A 21392-nucleotide genomic window follows, 5' to 3' on the forward strand; every position below is an offset into this window, starting at 1 on the left:
CAACACTGGGATGAACACGCTGATGGGGCTACCACCTTGGATCTAGCTGGGCGTGGTGCAGCGTTTCTTACTCAGCCGCTGGATGCCAGAACAGACGCTGTTTGAGCCGCACCTCCTTGGTGAACAGACACTCGGAACGTACCTCCTCAATCTAGCTGAAGTCAGAAGGACAACAGTGCCCAGGCTGCACTACCAGCTAAGCACACAACTCTTAGCTGGCGGTCTTTGTCATCGCTTGACCCGTGGAAGCATGAGGTAGGAACTTGTGAGGACCAGAGCTATATTGGACGCTCTCCTTATCGACTCACAGTTTGGCTGAACTGGAATATCCCAATAGTGTCTCTTAATGACATTGTTGATATCTAGAGCTTCACGGATCCTAGTAGATTATTTAATGCTATTATTTATGGCGAAAACACATAGTTATTCTTGTAGATTTGAAGGACTTCATTATAGAACAGTTTGGACAACCCTGAATGTCCCAAAGGTTATACCAAGTAGACTTCAGATCGGTCCAGTTACCGCGGTTGATTATGCAACGTTACTCAGAATAACAGATATGGCTGCTGTAACGAGTGTAGACCTGAAAATCTGAACTCCAAGGCAGTTTGGCTGACCTACAATATCCCTATAGTATCTCTTAATGGCAATGTAGATTTTTAGAGCTTCACGGATCCCAGTAACTTATGTAAGGCTATTATTTATGGCGAAAACACATACAGTTATTTTTGTATAATAGAAGGACTTCACTACAGGATAGTTTGGAATACCTAGAACATCCCAGAATATAAAACACATTCTGATATTCTTAACAAAGGTTAAATGAATACATATGAAGTAACCCATATCGTTCTAGGTTGTCCAAGAAGTCTCAAATATAAGTAATACCCTTTTATACTTAATAGAGGACTCAACTTGTAACAACTTTGGCGACGACAGTATTCTGTTTTATTGAATGTGTGAATTTATACAGCCGTTTCTATGTTGGGGTCATATAAGGCCTCTCCGGCTCCAAAGGGTTAAGAGCTTCTACACACAGAACTTTAATATTACCATTTATACAGAGCTTGTTAACCGCACTATCTGTTAATGGTATTGGTCTTTTCAATTGTTGGTCCTGATTTTCAGGTTTTCACATAAGCTTTGGCCACTCATAGTGCACAAGCATACTTGTAAAAGGTTTCTCGCGCCTCACTGTAAATCAGAAAATGCGCCTTAACGATCCATTAGCCCGAACAACCACCGAAAGGTTATTTGCACGTGGTGCGCCTGCGTACAAGCCGGCCGCTCTCTCTCTCTCTCTATTTCGCGCGCGCTCGCTTCCCCGGTTAGCCAGTAGTGATATAATATCTACAAAACACTGTGTGCAAGTATTGAATGTTTTCGTTTTGAGTGCCTGTAATAATGTGCTAGTTGCAACCAGCATCCGAAGAACGACGACGACGACGACGACTTGTTAAACTCGCATGATTTCGTCCAAAACAACCAACAAAGAACGTCCAACACAACACAGGTGGCAAATATTATTACACGCTCGTCGTCGTCGTCGTCTTCCCCGGTTCCCGTGCTGGCATGGCATGTGTCAGGAAAAAATCTAACAATAACAACAACCAGCAGAGCGTCAGAGCTTCTAGAGTTGCAATAAATCACCTATAAATAAGATGTCTTTTAGCCATGGCATTATTTTCTTTTAATTTTGTTTAAAAAAAATTCACTCAGCATTGCAGTAGATACCAACGACCTTTATTTTCGACTATGATGACGTATGAACGGCGAAAAACGATAGGACAAATAAAGAAAAGTCCACTTTACTGTTGGATCCTAGTTGGCCCTGATCCAGCAAATTAGTCATCATCATTTCTTGATGTACCCTTTTCAACCACAGTATGCCACGAAAAGCGAATCAAAACAAGTATTTAAAAATACGCTCTGCATCATTATTATAATGTTGAGAAAATAATAGTTATTATTCTATCTGTTGTTGCGTATTATCCTTCGGTATGCACTCACTCCGCTACATCTTTTCGAATATCCGGGGAAATCACTTACCTTCATCAATGCTCCTCAATGTCCTCAAACACCAAGAACCTTAACACTGCTTCCACACTAACACATATACGATTGCTTTCTGCACCCATCAGAGTCGGAAAATTCTACGGTTTTCTAGGACACAAATGGATTCCTTCCGAATCGTCACTTTCCTATTGGGATTCGCGAAAACCCTCTATCCCCCTTTTCACAATATGTACACTGAAGTAAGAACTCCTAGTTGCACATGCAGTTGTCTCCTATCTTCCTCGAATCTATCACTACAAAATCTAGTGGGCTATGATTTCCTAGGGAATAATTCTAGTAGATCGCTACTGACTATGCATCACACACTGAGTAATATCTATCGTTCGCACTGTCACTACTTGTCGCCATCTTTGCCAACTGAGAGCGAAAAGATCTGATTGGAAAGCGCCGCTGCTGCTGCTGGTGGAGGGTCATCTACCAAAACACACTACCTACCAACCTATACCTACTTTCGGGATACGGAGCGACGATACAGCGGTCGAAACACACGCGCAACACGACGACGGGAGAGATGCAGTTTTCGGGGGCCACCGATCCAATCAGAGAGCGAGCGGGATATCGGGTGGAAGCAGTGTTCGAATTAGAATTTGGGATTGCGTGAGAGTGAGCGATTACGAGAGGATGGGAGCAATGTTTTTGTTCTGTTCCGCTTTGTGGTGCCGTTTGGCGGATGGGAGTGTGGTTGTGATATGTCCAGTTCTTATTGGAAGTGGCTTGATGGCTTTCAAATGAATTTTATTTGCTTGTAGGTTACTAAGATTTGTTTAATTTTACAGTTGTTCCAAATTTGTTCAGTAATTGAATAAATAATATAAATTTATCATTATAAATAGGTTGAAGTTTATCAACAGCTAAGTATCAGACAAAAACAAAAATAAATTGCAACAATAAAATCCACATTTTCTTGTTTGCTTAGTGTTTACATGCTGTCAACTTATATTAATCAGAGAATACGAATTGAAGCAATTAGTGACAACCCCAGTGAAGAAAGAGGATAAAATCTAAAATATTGAAACTTCAATGCATGGAATTTCAAGCACCCGTATTTTTACCGAAATACTTGCACAAAGAACAGACGTCTATCTTTGCTTTCTGTCAGGTGTAAAACTTTGTTACGGTCTTATCAGAGTACGTCGTTATGCTCCCGTCGCGTTGCTCTAGCATCCCATCACTTATATTATCATGTTGTCATTTTTGTTTCTTGGTTGTGCCATTTTTGGCATTTCAGCGCTTAGACCAAGCCCACTCATGGGCTCAATCAAGCGTTTTAACGTTAAGTAGAGCTCCGAACAAAGAACCGAACCGCACCGGTCGCTGCTAAGTGGGGCTCGAAAGCGAAAAGTTTACGTACGGTTCGTAGCAGGGCTTAGAATATAGAGACACGCAAAGTACGGTCTCTATCCGTAGGCTCGTGCGCTCTCTCGCGTTTAGCTCTCTGGGTAGCGTAAAGAGGAGACGAAAGAACATGAGTATGGATTTGTTGCCAGGTATATAGCTTCCAGAGAATGATTTTCTTGTTTTGTATAGGTAGAAATTTATTTTAGTTTGCATCAAATAATTAAAAATTTTATTTTTACTTGAAATTTTCAACCAAATAATATCATAGATCGTTACACGAATAACACAACAAATTGTCTGACATACAATTGTGATAGAGTGACAATACAAACGCAGAAAAATAATAGGTTTAAATTGACAAGCTTTGCTTAAGTATGTTATGAATAAAGTTTTCCCTTCTTCGCCAATTTTAGAATCATGCATAACGAAAATGTATTGATTTTCTCTTAAAAATAGTTACGATTGTTCATAATCGCACCTTTAGTTTTTGTTTCGGCCGATCTTTTCGAAACTAATATTTGAAGAAATGTATAGTGATTCAGTGAGTTTTGCTATTTTAACACGTACATGTTTGAGCCGGGGTTGCTACGCAGCAGTAAAGTTTGGTTTCGCACATTTAGAAAAATGTCCAAATAAATAACTCGCGAAGCTCGTTCCGACAAGTTCCAAAATTATCGTCATCCGTCGCAGATTCCGGTGAAAAGATGTGCGTATTTTCTAACCCGAAAAGATACCATTTGACGGTAATAAGTGACCACAAGGTTTTCTTTCTTCACTTTCCGGGCTGAGATCCCCCGCTTTGAAAGAGCTGTACCTCGCCTTTCGTTTTGTCGTGTATATTTCGAAAAAGGCAAAGGAGTTTTGGTTTGATTGCTGTTTTTGAAAATGGTTGTTGTCAGTGGGTGGTTTATTCAATATAAATTTAAAAATATAAATTAAATAAACGAGACATTAGGAAGAAAGTGTGCGAAATGGGTAACTTGTAGAAACAATAGGGCAAAGCAGAAAAAAAAATCTGCGACAACCCCATGTGAATAACACCGATCATACAGAATAGGAGGTTCGACATTAGATATATAAAAACAACCCAACAATAGGGGAAATTTTTTCCAATATTACACATTTATTCATAGCTATATTATACACATTTTCATATATTTAAAACATATTCATCAACATGTAATCTGGATCGTTTGGTACACGCATCCTTCCTCCCCTGTAAATTCAAGAAGTACCTTGCCGAAAGAAAATATTCTGTACTCCAAGTATTTCGAAGAATCATCTTGGCGCGTAAATACAACGCAATAGACCTGGCCGCTTTGATGCATGTGTCCTGATATGCTGCAAGCATCAATATTGACAAGAAAAGTAACACGATTGCTTTCCAGCGTGATTCCGCGTACTGGCTGCGTATGTATAAGATTAGATTAGAGTAGTTATGATTTTTCAAAGATGCTTTGACTGTACCTAACTCAATTCAAATATCATAGAAATACTACAGTATTTTTTTTTTTTTGTAAAAACAAACTTTAATCATACCGATACCAAGTTTCATCGATTAAAATGGGCGGTGTGCAGGACTGCCATATTGTAGGTTCCTCGTTATAGAAAAAGCAAGGTGTTGGATGTATAAATACAACAATTGTTGTATAAAGTGCCAAAAAAGAGAGTGGGATCATTATGTACTTTTACAAATACGCAGTCTACTTCAAGCGCATAAAATCTGCTTCCAACAAAATATTCATATACCAGTATATAAAAGATCGCAATTATTAAGTAATATATTAAGTTTTCCGATTGATGCTTTGTAACTAAAAGGTTGTAACTAAGTATAGAATTAGCTGATGTTAAAATACACGTTTATGAAAAAAATGTTGCGCAAACTTATCGCAGACTGTTAGAAGACAGCTTCTACTATGACCAGGATTCAATGATCTTGACCTTCGCGAAGTTGTAAAGGAGACAACTACAGTCGAGACTCTTATAAGATCACTGGTCGGGGGGCGCAATAGGAATCCGCTTAATAGGAGACTAAGAGCTTATGGGATTTCGGCATTTTGGGGGTGTGGCCTATTATCTCGGGTGTGTTAAGAGTTAACGCAATACTTTCTTCGGCAAAGTTTTAGGGCTTGATAAGATCTACCATTTAGAACTTTGGTTCATATGATTAGTTGGCAACTTGGCCGCTAGAGGGACCATCAACAGTTTAATGCTAAATTGCACTACAGGAACCATATCAGGTTGTCAAGCAAACGTTACGATATGCGACAGCTCAAGACCCTGATAATTTGGAAGTCTTCGGGAAAGTTGTTGGGAACGCCAATAACTTACTGACGATGAGTTGCGAAGTTCGAAATTCCTCCACTGGGCGGCGCTAGTGAGCAAGTAAATTTTCAAAACCTCATATCTCAGAATCCCGATAACTTAGGAAGTTGGTGTCTTCGGCAAAGTTGATCAGTATGACATAAACTTACATAAAAATAAACACTTGTTTCGCAATTCTGCCACTAAGCGGCGCTAGTGAACATGCAAATTTTAGAAATCTCATAGCTCAGAATCCAGATTACTTAGAAAGTTGGTGTCTTCGGCAAAGTTGATCAGTATGACATAAACTTACATAAAAATGAACACTTGTTTCAAAATTCTGCCACTAGAAGGCGCTAGTGAACTTGCAAATTTTAGAAATCTTATAGCTCAGAATTCTGATAACTTAGGAAGTTGGTGTCTTCGGCAAAGTTGATCAGTATGACATAGACTTACATAAAAATAAACATTTGTTTCGCAATTCTGCCACTAGGCGGCGTTTACCGAGTTTTTTCGTCTTTTTTCGGCTTTTTTGGCGGTTTTTCGGCTTGGCAAAACTAGTGTCGCTCCCCCCGATAACTTAGAAAGTTGGTGTCTTTGGAAAAGTTGATCAGAGTGACATAAACTTACATAAAAAAAACACTTGTTTCGCAATTCTGCCACTAGGCGGCGCTAGTGAACATGCAAATTTTAGAAATTTCATAGCTCAGAATCCTGATAACTTAGAAAGTTGGTGTCTTCGGCAAAGTTGATCAGTATGACATAGACTTGCACAAAATGGGACACTTGTGTCAGAATTCTGCCTCTAGGTGGCACCAGTGATCATGCAAATTTTGAAAATCTCAAGGCTCAGAATTCTGTAATCTTGGAGAGACTGTATTCTTCGTTGATGAGATACTTGGTTTCAAATTCTGCCCCTGGGCAGCATGCATATTTGATTACTTGTATAACTTGATGTCAGTCGGACTCGAAAGGGATCCTCCGTGGAATTTTTAAGAGTATGCCAGCTGAAACTACTAGACGAATCAAAAGAATTAAAAAATTAAAGAATTGCGAAACAATTGTTTATTTTTATGCATGTTTATGTCATTCTGATCAACTTTGCCAAAGACACCATCTTTCTAAGTTATCGGGAGGAGCGATACTAGTTTTGCTGAGCCGAAAACCCCCCAAAAAAGTCGAAAAAATACGAAAAAAGCAGTAAACGCCGCCTAGTGGCAGAATTTTGAAACAAGTGTTTATTTTTATGTAAATTCATGTCATTCTGATCTACTTTTCCGAAGAGACCAACTTTCTAAGTTATAGGGGGGAGCGACACTAGTTTTACCAAGCCGAAAACCCGCCAAAAAAATCGAAAAAAGACGAAAAAAACCGGTAAACGCCGCCTAGTTGCAGAACTGCGAAACAAGTGTTTATTTTTATGTAAGTTTATGTCATACTGATCAACTTTGCCGAAGGTCACCAACTTTCTAAGTGATCTGGATTCTGAGCTATGAGATTTCTAAAATTTGCATGTTCACTAGCGCCGCCTAGTGGCAGAATTGCGAAACAAGTGTTTATTTTTATGTAAGTTTATGTCATACTGATCAACTTTGCCGAAGACACCAACTTCCTAAGTTATCGGGATTCTGAGATATGAGGTTTTAAAAATTTACTTGCTCACTAGCGCCGCCCAGTGGAGGAATTTCGAACTTCGCAACTCATCGTCAGTAAGTTATTGGCGTACTCAACAACTTTCCTGAAGACACTATCCTTCCAAATTATCAGAGTCTTGAGCTGTCGCATATCGTAACGTTTGCTTGACAACCTGATATGGTTCCTGTAGTGCAATTTAGCATCAAATTGTTGATGGTCCCTCTAGCGGCCAAATTGCCAACTAATCCTATGAACCAAAGTTCTAAATGGTAGATCTTATCAAGCCCTAAAACTTTGCCGAAGAAAGTATTGCGTTAACTCTTAACACACCCGAGATAATAGGCCACACCCCCAAAATGCCGAAATCCCATAAGCTCTTAGTCTCCTAAAACGCTCACCCCTGTCTAGTAGGAGTTCGTTTAATAGGAGTCCGTTTAATAGGAATTCGTTTAATAAGAGACTCGACTGTATGTTATAAATGTGTTGGAAATGCAAGGGATGTAATTATTTAATAAACCTAATTATTAAAAAAGATACTCAAAATCTCAAATTCAGATAAATATCTTGCGAGAAAGGCAACATGGATATCGAAGAGATGGATATTATTTTAGATAAAAATTCAACCTACAAGTCATACAGTAAGCAACAAACATGTAATTCAAAAAAAGATTGCTTAAATTCCGGGATTAAATACAATCATACATTATTGAGAAAATGACATATTTAAACGCACAAAAACTGGTTCAAATCTCCAAGGGAATTATTTATTTGAGTTCAATTTTTACTAACAGTTTTCAGTCTTATCCAAAACCCCTTCTTTCAAAATATGAGCACAGATTATTATACTGAATAAGATTTGCAATAACACCATAGAAATACACAAAATATTGCGATGATTTACAGAAGTGCAAAAAACCGATGGTACGGATAGAATAGAGACCACCGGTGCGCAAAGGCGACCGATCATTATTTTACTCACATGGAAACGAACGACCGGTGCGAAAATGGGTGGATAACGAAATTAAAAATCTTTAACGACGTGCTGTTGCGTGTGTAGTATGAAGCCCACGAGTGGGCTTGGTCTTAGAGGGCTAGTGTATTTCAACAACGATGAACACCGCCATTGTGTGATTAAATCATATTTATATGTGAGGCAATCTCCGTTGGTGGGGCTGACGTAAACTTAAATCCTTTACACACATATTCAACGTATTTTTGTTCGTGCTTGAATGTCTGTTCTCTGTGGTACTAGTTTACGGTGTGTTCAGCCAAAGGACGCAATCTGTGAAGTACTAGATTGAATGTAGTGAGCTGGATTTTTGCATGGTGAAATGATCAATTCCCCGTTTCTGCAATGAAATGGTGCAAACAGCGTGGGTATTATGATTTCTTGACTAATTTGATGCTTGAGCGAAATTTTGGGTAACTATTCTGCCCATAACTGCATATTTGTAACATTTGCAGTTTTTGTCAATATTGAGTTAATACCGGGGATCATCTCCAAATCATCAGTACTTTCATCCACCCAAACTTGACAAGTTTGTTCTACAAAATGTGAAATAAATACCAAGTCGTTTTGTCTCATTATCAAATATTCACGAATGTAACCGCATAACAGTCACACTGGGAAAACAGACTGGCCTCATAACGTACTGCCAATCATATTTTAGTTTAATTATTTTTTCAACTATTTACCCAACATAGAAGAAGAGCTGTAGAAGATTTCATTGCAAAAGGATTCATGTTGAATTTTTGGCATTTTTTGCCTTTCTCGTACACTAAGTGTACTGGAAAGGCTATATGTTCACTCCAAAAATGACTTTTTGATAGAAGCCCCGGAGGGTCGAGTCATATATACCAATCAACTCAGCTCGACGAATTGAGGTGATGTCTGTGTGTGTGTATGTGTGTGTGTGTATGTGTGTGCGTGTGTGTGTGCGTATGTGTGAGTGTGTACAAAAAAAACTCACATCACTTTTTGACAGTAAACCTCAGCCGATTTTAATGACCGACGGTTCATTCGACGCGGAATCTGGTCCCATTGTTTCCTATTGCAAATGGTTCGGATCGGTCCAGCCGTTCCGGAGATATGTCCATTTAGGTGTTCCGGGCCGGTACCCTAGGAAGGGGCCGGATATGAAAATGCAACAAACCTATGCATGCGACACATCAAACCACGGCATTTTCGATAACCTGATGAGCGATAAGCAGCAAAATAGTTTCAGACCATATCTGAACCGGTAGTGTTCTGGAACCGGTTCAGGGTGTCCCGCCGGAAGTGGTCAAATATCAAAGTGAACCAAACCCATGCATGCGACACATCAAACCACGGAATTTTAGATAACCTGATGAGCGGTAAGCAGGAAAATAGTCTCAGGCCATATCTGAACCGGTAGTGTTCCGGAACCGGTTCTGAGCGTCCCGCTGGGAGTGGCCAAATATACAAGTGAACCAAACCCATGCATGCAACACATCAAACCACTGCATTTTCGATAACCTGATGAGCGGTAAGCAAGAAAATAGTCTCGGACCATATCTGAACCGGTAGTGTTCCGGAACCGGTTCTAGGCGTCCCGCTGGAAGTGGCCAAATATACAATTGAACCAACCTCATGCATGCGACACAGCAAACCACGGCATTTTCGATGACCTAATGGACAATTTGCAGGAAAATAATCTCTGACCATATCTGAACCGGTAGTGCTCCGGAACCGATTCTAGGGGTCCCGCTGGAAGTGTCAAATATACAATTGAATCAAACCCATGCATGCGACACATCAAACCACGGCATTTTCGAAGACCCAATGAACAATGAGCAGGAAAATAGTCTCAGACCATATCTGAACCGGTTCCGGGTATCCCACCGCAGTGGTCAAATCTGAAAGAGAAACAAATCCGGCAACGGGAGTATTTTAATAGTGAATAGTTAAAAAAAAAGAATGATTTAATAATGTTTATTGTTTGCTACAACTTAAGTTGCCGCTATGTAATAACCTTCAATGGCATTAAAAAGACTTTGTCTTACGTCATGTTTGAATAAATAAACTAAACTAAACTAAACTAAATAGCGGCTTTTTCGATTACCTAATGAATGGCCAGCAAGTGTTTCGGAATCGGTTTCGAGTGGCCGGAAGAGGCCAAATGTAAAAGTGAACCTAATCCAGGCATGTGACACATCAAATCGTAGCTTTTGCGATAACCTGATGAACAGTTAGCAAGAAAATAGCCTTAGATCATACTAGAGACAACTGGTAGTGTTCCGGAATCGGTTCCGTGAGTCCCGTCGAAATTGTCAAACCCTGCATGTGACACCTTCAATTTACAGTGTTTTTGGTTAACCGATGAACAGTTAACAAGAAAATAGTGTCAGACCATATTTGGTTCAGCCGGTAGTTACCCGGAACCCGGAAAAATGTAAAATTTAACCAAACCCATGGATGCGGTAAATCAAATCACGACTTATCGACAACCTGATGGAAAAATAGGGACAGACCACATTAGATTCCCGGTAGTGTTGCGGGTTCGGCTGTGGCTTTGAAAGTGATTGAAAGTAAAAATGAATCAAACCCATACATTCGATATATCAAATCGTGGTGATTAGGCAAAGGTGAAGATTTAGCAATTAAATAATCTCAGACCATAATTGGGACAACCGGTAGTGTCATGGAATCAGTTCCGGGTATCCCAACGGAAGTTACCAAATGTAAAAATGAATCAAACCACCACAGCAAAAATTTCTGAAAATCATACCCGCCGTAAACAAATTTAACATATAAATCTCCATTCAATATCACTGATTTTTACATTTAACAATTTCTTGTATGGAATGTTGCACGCAAGCTTCATACTGAGACAAAGCTGTAAACTTAAAAACTGATGGAAAAATGTGTGAGATATGACTGGGTCCTTTTGTTACAGGTGATATGTAACATTTTTTAACTGTGCATACATACGACACATCAGATCGCAGATTTTTTGATAACCTAATGAACGGTTATCAAGAAAATAGCCTTAGATCACATTAAAGACTACACGCAAAACAAGAAAAGCTACCAAAAATTGAGATATGCCTTTTCTACCAATTTATGTATTAAAAACGTACAGAAAATGTGATAAATCATAATCCATTCGTTGTATTAAGATGCGCTACACGGTTCCATAGCTTCCATACCACTACACACAAACACCTCCATTCAAACCCGAGAAGTTGAACCGGGTTGCGTCTAAAAATAACTTTCGCTTCGCTGCTGAGCTTCGCGTCCTATTGTCTACATGGAATTTTCCACTTGCAAACAGCAACCTGCTGGATGCGGGCTTTTCAGTGCACAATGGGTCTAGAGTCGTATTTACGAAGACAAAAATGTTTCTGCCAAGTTCTGCCATTTCTTTTTTTTTTCATTATTGTGAAATGATTACGGTCAATCAAGTGTGGCTTATCCAAAAATCTGCTGATTAATTATTCTCTACACAATATCAGAATGTTTTACAAAGTTATAGCAAATTTACAAAAATAAAACATTCGATTGATTTGATTGATTTGTCTTTATTAAAGAGACTTTCAGCCCTTCACTCAGCGAAAAAAACTAGCGAAATTCATCGAAATACCTTATGAAAATTTGCTATAACTAATTCTTATGGATGACATAAGAATACCTTATGAAAATTGATCGTGCTTGCAATGACAAATTTCATAAGATAGATTTATGAAAAGAACAAAAAAAATCTTAAAATGATGCAGACTGGATTCGATCCATGAACGTCGGGATCACCGAGCCCGTGTTTTATCCACACGGCTATCGACGCTTGAGTATACCATGTTGCTAAACATGAATAAAAGCTAAGCTGTGAGACGATTTTACGTCATAGAGTGACCTTATGAAATTCATCCGAATCATTATGAATTATTTAAAGGCTGTTTCATAAGTTGGGCCTTATGGATATGTTAAGGTTATTTGGCTGAGTGTTGGATAAAACATTCGAATCATTAGAACTTTTCGAAAAGTTTTCAATAAATTGCAACTTTTTTGCCTTTGTTCATATTGCACCAATTAAATCAAACTCGTTGCGCTACCTAGTGGTGGAATTTTGAATCAAACGGCCCATCACCAGTAAAACCTTGGCTGGCCTACAAGGCCTACAACTTTGCCAAGTATACCGAATATTTAAGTAATCATGGTGCTAAGATGTACGGTACGGAAATATCGCCAGTGCTACGTCTTGCTGTCTGTGATATCTGTCATACCAGAGACAAACAGACGTAACACTGATGAAATGTTTATACCAAATATCTCATCATCCTGGTTACTTAGAGAGTTGGTGTCTTCGGCAATATTATTTGGCTGGTCAAGAACTAACAAATGATGGGCCGTTTGATTCAAAATTCCACCACAAGGCAGCGCTAGTGAGCAAACAAATATTATATTCCATATATCTCAGGACTCAGATCACTTAGAAAGTTGATGTCTTCGGCGATGTTGTTAGGTTGGTTACGGCCGCCCTATTTGATTAGCTGATTGGTTCAAGGTTCTGTCAGTAGGCGGCGCTAGTTACGAATTAATTGAAGCATGCAACTTTTATTTATTATTTCAAATATATTCAGCAAGCTGTAACTTTTTCAAAAATGCACCAAATATTCTCAAATTTTTCCTGCCAGTTTCACAACTAGTAAGCTATAAACGGTACAAATTTGGGCTCGATTGGATAACTTTACATAAAATTGGAGAAACTCTAATAAAGTAGTTCATATTTGAGTGTTCTTCGTTTAATTGCTATATCTCTGGATCAAGTGAACCGAATGAAATGCGACATTGCACAATTATGACTAATACATAGCTCTTTGAAAAACCTTTGACTTGACTTAGACACGTTCAAAGAAAACAAACTTACAGCTTGTTGATTACTTCACGAAAAAATATCAATCATTTGAATGATTTAGCAAATGTGTAACTAGCGCCGCCTAGTGGACCATTATAACTGTAAGCCCTTGACTCACTTAACAACGTTGTCGAAGACGCCAACTTTCTAAGTGGAGAGTCCTGAGATATATGAAATTTAAAATTTGCCGTTTATTGGTGGAATTTCTAATTAAACGATCCATCACCATCCATCATGGCATCGCAAATAAAATTATTAGAAAGCAGATTTTTGAATCAGTTTAACCAGAAGAACCACCTCAACATAACAATAATAGGGAATAGGGTCAACAATTGAAAATAAACTTTCTAAAACACAATATGTGTCTTAAAACTTAAAGCTGAAGCTTAAACAGTTTTGTCTTCGTAAATACGGCTCTGGACCCATTGTGCAGTGTGGCGGCTGTATCACTTCCATCACCAAGCCACGTTTGTGTTGATGATGATGGCTTTCAGCCTCGTGCCTATCCATGTGCAGTTGTAGCCGTGCTGGTTAGAGCGCAGGGTACTGAGAATCACCATTACAGTGCCTCGGTTCGATTCCCGCCGCCGCCCGTATTTCTTTTTAAACATGTATTGGTATTTGATGCCGCCGCTGCTGCCATGATCAGTCTAAAAATAGAACAAATAATGAGAAACCAGTGCGACAGAGCACACGCACACATGCGAAATTTTCCTTTTCCAGATTCTAGGAAGCCAATACAATTTTTGGTATACTGCCACCTACCAATTTTTGTATTTGCAAGGCCCTAATACAATATTTGTATATGTTTCATACCCAACTGTATTAGAATCTGCCAATCTCAGGTTGCGTGTAGCTGTTGTGTAGCAGAACCAACGTTCAAGTGAAAAACAAATCGTGGCTTTGTTTAATGGCCTAATAAACGTTAGGTATGAACAACAGTGACGAAGAGGTCTAAGTTCTCATATATGAAAGAGAACATAATATAGACAAAACTAAAGCGATCTCATCAAATCGTACCATTTTAGATTCCTGAGGTGTAAATTTATAGCAGGATGGGTCAACGTTGAATGGAAAAATGAGAATTTGATCGCGTCAACCCTGAACGGAAGATGGCGGCTGTTTTATGGAATTTTGAGATCTAAAGCTATGTAAAATAAGTGTGTTTGGTATGGGAAATATGTTCGGAGTCCACCAGAGTATCCAAGATAGCGGTCCAAAATCTAAGATTATGGCCCAGTATTCAAGTTAGTGGCTATTTTATAGGATTTTCAATTTTTGCATTATGGGCATATTTGGTATGGAAACATGTTCAGAATTCAAAATTTGTAATCAGAAAACCCACGCTGTGTGCTGTTTCGCAAGGTCTGCAATATGACTATAATTTGAATGGGGAAGAATGCCGGTCTTCGTCCAAAACTGGTAACCAGAAAATCCTAAACGACATGTCAAAATTAAATACGGCGACTATTTTATGTAATTTTAGGTGTAGAGTCCAAAAATTAGTACCAGAACATCCAAGATGGTGTTTCAATGCTTAAGATGGCGGTTAGTTTAGTTGGGGTATATATACGGAGCTTAATCTAAAATCTATAATGACGGTTCAAAATTTTTCGCCTTGTTTGGTTTAAATTTTAGATCGTTGTCTAATATTTTCTGAATATTGGATGTTATGCTAATATAAAATGTATCCATATTGAGTAGTTTTAGCAAGCAGTTTTCATTTTGTATTTATGTCAATGTCAGCAACATGTCGCTTGAGTTTTGTTGAAAGGATATTTCAAAGCACAAGAAAGGCACTATCACCGTTAGGTGGATTAATTAGGGTTTTTTTTTTAAATTTCGATCCTTTCCCTTACTAACGCAAACTGCAAACTAGGGCTCCTTTTTCTCCCATGCCTACTTTTGTTGAATGTGACTATTATGCAGTTATGGGCAGTGTTGTTGTGTTACATATTTATTTCTTGGAACTTCAACAACACAGTGACCCAAACTTTTGCTCAAACAGCATTAAATTAGGCAAGAAATCAATACCCACACTGACTGTTTTGCGCTGAATCTGCTGATATTCAAATGACAAATTTTTTCCTTCTTTTAAACATAAGCTATTTTTTAGTTTCATTTTTAAACTAGGTTTTGACAATAATTGTTGAAAAAGGTAAAACAACAGATTCGTTTCCAATTCCATAACTGCTGAATTGCAATTCATCCTGATGACCATTCGGCCTGGGGTGATACACAAATTATGTCACGCAAAAATCGACCTTTTTCATTCCCCCTCCCCCCTATGTCACAATATTTGTATTGGACCTCAAAATTATTTGTATGGGTAGTCACGCTCTGCAAAACCCCCCTCCCCCCTTCAAGCGTGGCGTAATTTGTGTACGGCCCCTAATGACTTTCGGCCTATTGGCCTTTGACGACTAATGACCCTGTATCGTTACTGTGTGGTACTGAAACAGTCTACAGCGCGTCCGAATGACCGCACCCTTACTTTTGTAAGAAATTCTGTCTCTGGTCTCAATTGAACGTTCAAACTTCTAATCTTTTGTTTGTTGTATAATTGCTGTTCCATCAGAATCTGACCGAAAAGGGGATGTGACATTTTTGACGATTCAGGAAATAGATGAAATGATATTCCTAGAAGATGCTGCAATTGAAGAATAATTCATGCAGAAGATATGCATAAGGGAAGACTGTGAAATGTGAAACTCGGATTCCATATTTTGGTTTTCATAGTAAAAACATGACAAAACTAGCAAAATTTAATATTTATTTGGTACCTAAGCTTTGCAAGTTTATTGTGACGAATGATCCGTGTTGCTGATTTAAATGCGAAGGCTGCGCACAACTTCCAACATGAAAAAAAAAATCTCGAACTGGATGGTGTCGTGGCTCAGCTGTGCGACGTCTGGTTTAATGGCCGTACTACACTACTATTAGGTGCAGGTATTCAGTAAAACTTTGATGATGGTAGACATGTGAACAGTAGATACATATTATCGCTCAGTGCTCATTGGTTATCGATTCTACTAATACAAATTAAATAAAACAGGAACGACATCGAAGGCTGGTGTTTAAAATGAGCGAAATAAATTGAAAATTATATAGTAATCTGAGCTTGCAAGCTTCTGTTACTATATTCATCCCTGAGAAGAAGGAGGATGTGTGATACTGAATCTGCATTGTTATTCGACTTCCAATGCACGCTAGTAGCACATGGTCTGCCAAATGCACATCAAGCAATCTAGTAGGCGCGCAAAACTGTCGTCGCGTCACTACTTCGCGAACGTCAAAGTGTAAACACAAGTCTGGACGAACATTTGAAAAGGGCCTATCTGCTTTTTGTAAACAAACATGTTTCTGTCTCTGCAGGGCCCATCTGCATCAACCCACGCACATCAACACCCTTAAGAGATAGCTTGAAGAACACTCTTTCTGATAAGGGTGTTGATGTGCGTGGGTGGATGCAGATGGGCCCTACATAGACAATAACATGTTTGTTTACGCAAAGCAGATAGGCCCTTTTAAAATGTTTGTCCAGAAGTTTCTTCCTGGGGGCACCCGCTTGTCCACAATAATTCCAAGCTCCACAGTTACAACAATATTCTCCATAATACACGATTCGTGGCTGCTGCTCTCCATCCTCGCGATCACACCCAATGCTCACCAAGTAGCACTCCACCTGGTCCGTCCATCGTGCTCTCTGCGGACCACACCTTCTTGTACCAACCGTAGCAGTCGTGAACACCAGATTTGTTGTCCGACATTTCGACAGCATGCCCTGCCCACCGTATCCTTCCGGCTTTGGCCACCTTCTGGATGCTGGGTTCACCGTAAAGTGCAGCGAGCTCGTGGTTCGTCCTTCTCCGCCACACACCATTCTCCTGCACACCGCCGAAGATCGTCCTTAACCCTCAAAAGGATACCTTAAAAAAGGTCCGTTTTGGGACCCAGGGGTCCATTGGACCCCAACATATATTCTCGCGTATCTCGTGATCCTTACTTTTTAAAAGGTTGATGTTTTCAGCAAAGATGTTCGGTAAGTCAAGGCCTATCTAGTAATGAACAATTTATTTTAGGAAATATCCGATAGTTGGCGCTAGAGAGCATTCCAAAACGCCCCTAATCAATGGGATGTAACGTACCAAAGCAAGCGGACAAGACGCACATAACAAAAGAATAAATCACACTTCTGTAAATGGGTAGACATAAATGTCCGGCAGCTCAAAAGGGTTCGTTCAAATATTACGTAACGCTAGGGGTAGCGAGAGTGTCTAGCGCTGTGTTACGCTTTATAAAAAAAACATAATTTACCACACAAAAGTTGTTGTGGAGTAGGGAGAAGTTCTGAAATTGTCAAATTTTACGTTACGTATTATTTGAATGAACCCAAAGAGACATCACAGACAAACAGACATATCATTGATAAAATAACATCTCATATATCGCAAGATCCTGATTACTTATAAAGTTGGTGTCTTCGGCAAAGTTGTTTGATTGGTGAAAGGGCGCTAGTGAGTATACAAATTTTGTATCTCATATATCTCAGGATGATTACTTAGAAAGTTAGCGTTGTTCGGGAGGCCAAATATTTATTTGATTCGGAACTTTGACATAGGCTGGTGCTAATGACCAATTTTTTACATTTTATATCTGTTGTACATCGGAATACTTGAATATTATTTACAGAGATGGTGTCTACGGCAAAGTTTTTGGCAGGCATGGGGCTAAATAAAATATATAGACACTATAGAATTGACAGGCTTACGGATACATTGAGTGATGAAATTGTTATGTACAGTTTATATTTTAGAAGAATCTCGGGAGAAATTCCTAGAGCAATCCCAGATGGAATTCCTGTAAGAATTCCTGGGGGAATGTTAGGAGAAAATCTTAGATGAATCCCAGGAGAAATTCCAAGAGGAATCTCAGCAGGAATTCCTGTAGGGAACACGGGAGGTTCCTGGAAGAACCCCGAAGGATTTCTTAGAGGAATCCCGGGAGCACTACTGGTACAAATTCTTAAATGAATCCCGGGAGAAATTTCTGGAAAAAAAAATGCGGATTCCAAGTGCATTTTCTAGTTTCTAGATGAAACCCTGGAGGAACCTTTGGAGAATCATTGAAAGATTCCCTGTATTAATTTCAAATCAGAGTTAATTGAAATTGAAAACTTACATTCATATGAATAATTCCGTCGAAGATATCAACTCCGAATATTTTCTCTCGATCGAGACATCAACGTAACAAAAGTATATTACATTTTTGGAATATGGTTCAAAAGTCTCATCTATGTGTGATCTTTGCAGCTACATTTGCGCCACCTGGTGAGGCAATTCTGATGTAAATTACTACCAAATAGGAAGTATTGGTATTGTTAACAGTTTGTTAATATATTGTATCAAGACATTCACCTTAAAAGAAGTTTCCTTTTTTGAGGACATTTGTCGATCGGGGTATCTAGGATGCTGGGCGGACATGTATTTATTAGCGCCAGCTTGCAGATAAACTGTCAATACCAATAGTCCTTGATGTATTAAACATTTTTGCCGAAGACACGAATATTCTATACAATCAGAATATAAAACTATTCGACCTAAATATAACTTTTAATCTGTAATTTTAATACACACTAGCGCCATCTACTGAGATAATTCGATTCAATTTATTTATCATAAGGTTGCCCTTGGTCTATTGAACAATTTTGTTGAAGACAACATTATTCTAGCAAGTCACGATCAAAAGATACAATCATTCGTAGCGTGGGGTCCAATGGACCCCAGGGGTACAAAATCGCCCGATTCAACTTTGGTATCCAAAATAATCCATAGTACGCCATGAAACTATCGGTATTTTTGCACAAATAACTCATCGCGGTGTAGTTTAAAGGTACTGTAAAAATGGGGCCGATATAGGGTAATTCGCTAATTGTTGAACACTACCCAAATGTTGAACAGTTTCTGAAAATTTTATTATAAATCTTACTTAAGTAATTTTCGCTCAACGTAAACGTATGATGTAGATGCATATACATGTGTGTCACGATATCGCTCCAATTAAATTAAAAAAAATATACATATTTCACGTCAAAAATATTGATTGAAAATTGTGTATCGCTGATGACACGAAAACTGCACAATTCTTAAGATTAATGTTAAGAAATTGCTGTTACGAAATAAGCTTTGCGAGCAAATCGACCACAAATATCAAAGGCACACCATAGTTACAAGAACTGGAAGGAGGTCCTTAACAGTTTAAAATTGTTTAAAATCACATTTTCATTTTAATTTATTTTGAAAAAAAAAATGTCTTGTCACACTATCATTATGCATCCATGATCCAATTGTTGAACACTTACATAACCTACGATGTTAGCATGACTGCCAGATTTTTTTTCACTTTTCCTAATCGTGCAATTCATGGGGTTTCCAGGGACGTTCCAGCGGACTTCAGGCAGGTTCCAGTGGTTTTCAATGGGTTTTAAGGGCGTTCCAGAGGTATTTAAGTGGGATTTAGAGTGTTAAGGGGGTCCCAGGAGTATTTCAAGGCGTTTCAGGAGGTTCAGGAGCAACTCACGGGTTTTCAAGGGATTTCAGGGTCGTTTCATGAGTTTTCTTGGGGGTTGAGTGGATTCCATGGGTTTCCAGGAGTATTTCTGTTGTACCTGTAACTTTCGCTTCTAATTAAATCTTTTCAGCCATTTTTGCATCTAGTCCTGTTTAAAACGATTTCAATCCACTAGAGCTCTCTTCAAATGAGCGATCCCTTGTCATTAAATGAATTGTCACTAACTGGGACTAGCTGAGAACAAAACACGAAAAACCCTGAAATAATTCCGCCAGAGTGAAAAAATATCGGATGTCGGGTCAATGTCGAGTCAAATTTTATCAAATGTTGGACCACTGTTGGATTCACATCGGATAACTGTTTGGTCTATGTTGGGTTTGGTGCCCAAAATAAAAACAGGTGAATGATAGGTTTATGTCGGGTTACACGTCATCAATTACGAACAAGGCTTCAAGGGTTCAATAATTAGCGAGACCCGTCCAACATTAGGATGAGCTAGCTTGAGGAAGCGTTCAACATTTGGGTTACAGACCTCCCATACAAATGTTCTATTTTCTCTTAGAAAATGGAATTTAAGGGAATACAAATTCAATGGGCAGTATAAGAAAAAAGTAGATATAGACGTTCACTGGATATTTTTCAACTAAAGTGAAACTTTGCACGGAAAAACAAACGAAAACCAACATGCCATTACTAACCGTTCAACAATTAGCGAATTACCCTATCAATCCAAACTTTTTTGCGACCACTTCAAAGTGGCTCTGGGGTCCAATGGACCCCAGGTATCCATTAGAGGGTTAACACACGTCGCTCGAAAACTTCAGTACTTGCAGGTCCTCCTCGAGCATGGTCTTAGGGTAGTTCCAGGGTTGTTACCGTTAATCAACGATTAACGCCGTTAACGTTAATTTTCTTCCAAATTTACGTCAACGGCGGTGCGTTGATTTTATTGGCAATCAACGTTAACGTTAACGGGTTGCGTTGAATCATCGTCAACGCAACCCGTTAATTGGATCGTTAATGACCGTCCTCTTTATCATGCTGATTTTTAGGGACTCATAGCCAAAGCGGTAAACGCGTGGGTATTCAAAAGTACTTGCTTAGGGTGACGGGTTCGATTCCTGGTCGGCGAAGGAATTGTTCGTAACAAAATGTTCGTTCCTGCCACACGACATATGAATGAAAAACGATTATGAGAAAGTTCTAACTTAATAATAGTTCTAACTTGATCTTTCTTGGCCAGATGCTTTCGTAAAGTTTGCAAACAACCTTTGGGTTTATAAAGATTCTGAACCAACCGTCTGTTAAGTCGAACAGACGATTTGGGTGTTTGGGGATAAAATACTCTGTAGTGCAGCAGCGCTTAGACTACGGTATGTTCTTACTGTAGCGCACAAGCTATTTAGTTAGGTACCATTCTTTTACTGGCAATCATTGTCGACACTTGACCTGAGACCACGTGTTGGCGTAATTTAATGTCGATCACAGTAGTAGGTGATTTCGGTATTTTCTTACCAGTTCTGTCGTTCTGTCCAAGAGTAGATTAGGTCTTGCTCAAAAAACAAGATGCCCATATAAGAATATGGTTTTGAATTA

General features: G+C 38.9%; 1 protein-coding gene across 9 annotated transcripts in view; it reads right to left on the reverse strand.

The window, feature by feature from the left end:
- Positions 1–21392, reverse strand: part of LOC109426825 (protein encore) — a 739407-nt gene that overhangs the window by 431086 nt on the left and 286929 nt on the right. For 3 of the 9 annotated variants that reach the window (XM_029869556.2, XM_062853484.1, XM_062853483.1), the window contains exon 1: positions 2050–2491. The exons of the other annotated variants lie outside the window; for them this stretch is intronic. The gene's annotated coding sequence lies outside the window, so the exon portion shown is untranslated. Of the gene's footprint in view, positions 1–2049; positions 2492–21392 lie in introns of those variants that run through there. 9 annotated transcript variants of the gene reach the window in all.

The sequence above is a fragment of the Aedes albopictus genome, chromosome 2 (genome assembly GCF_035046485.1).
Source record: "Aedes albopictus strain Foshan chromosome 2, AalbF5, whole genome shotgun sequence".
NCBI lineage: Eukaryota > Metazoa > Arthropoda > Insecta > Diptera > Culicidae > Aedes > Aedes albopictus.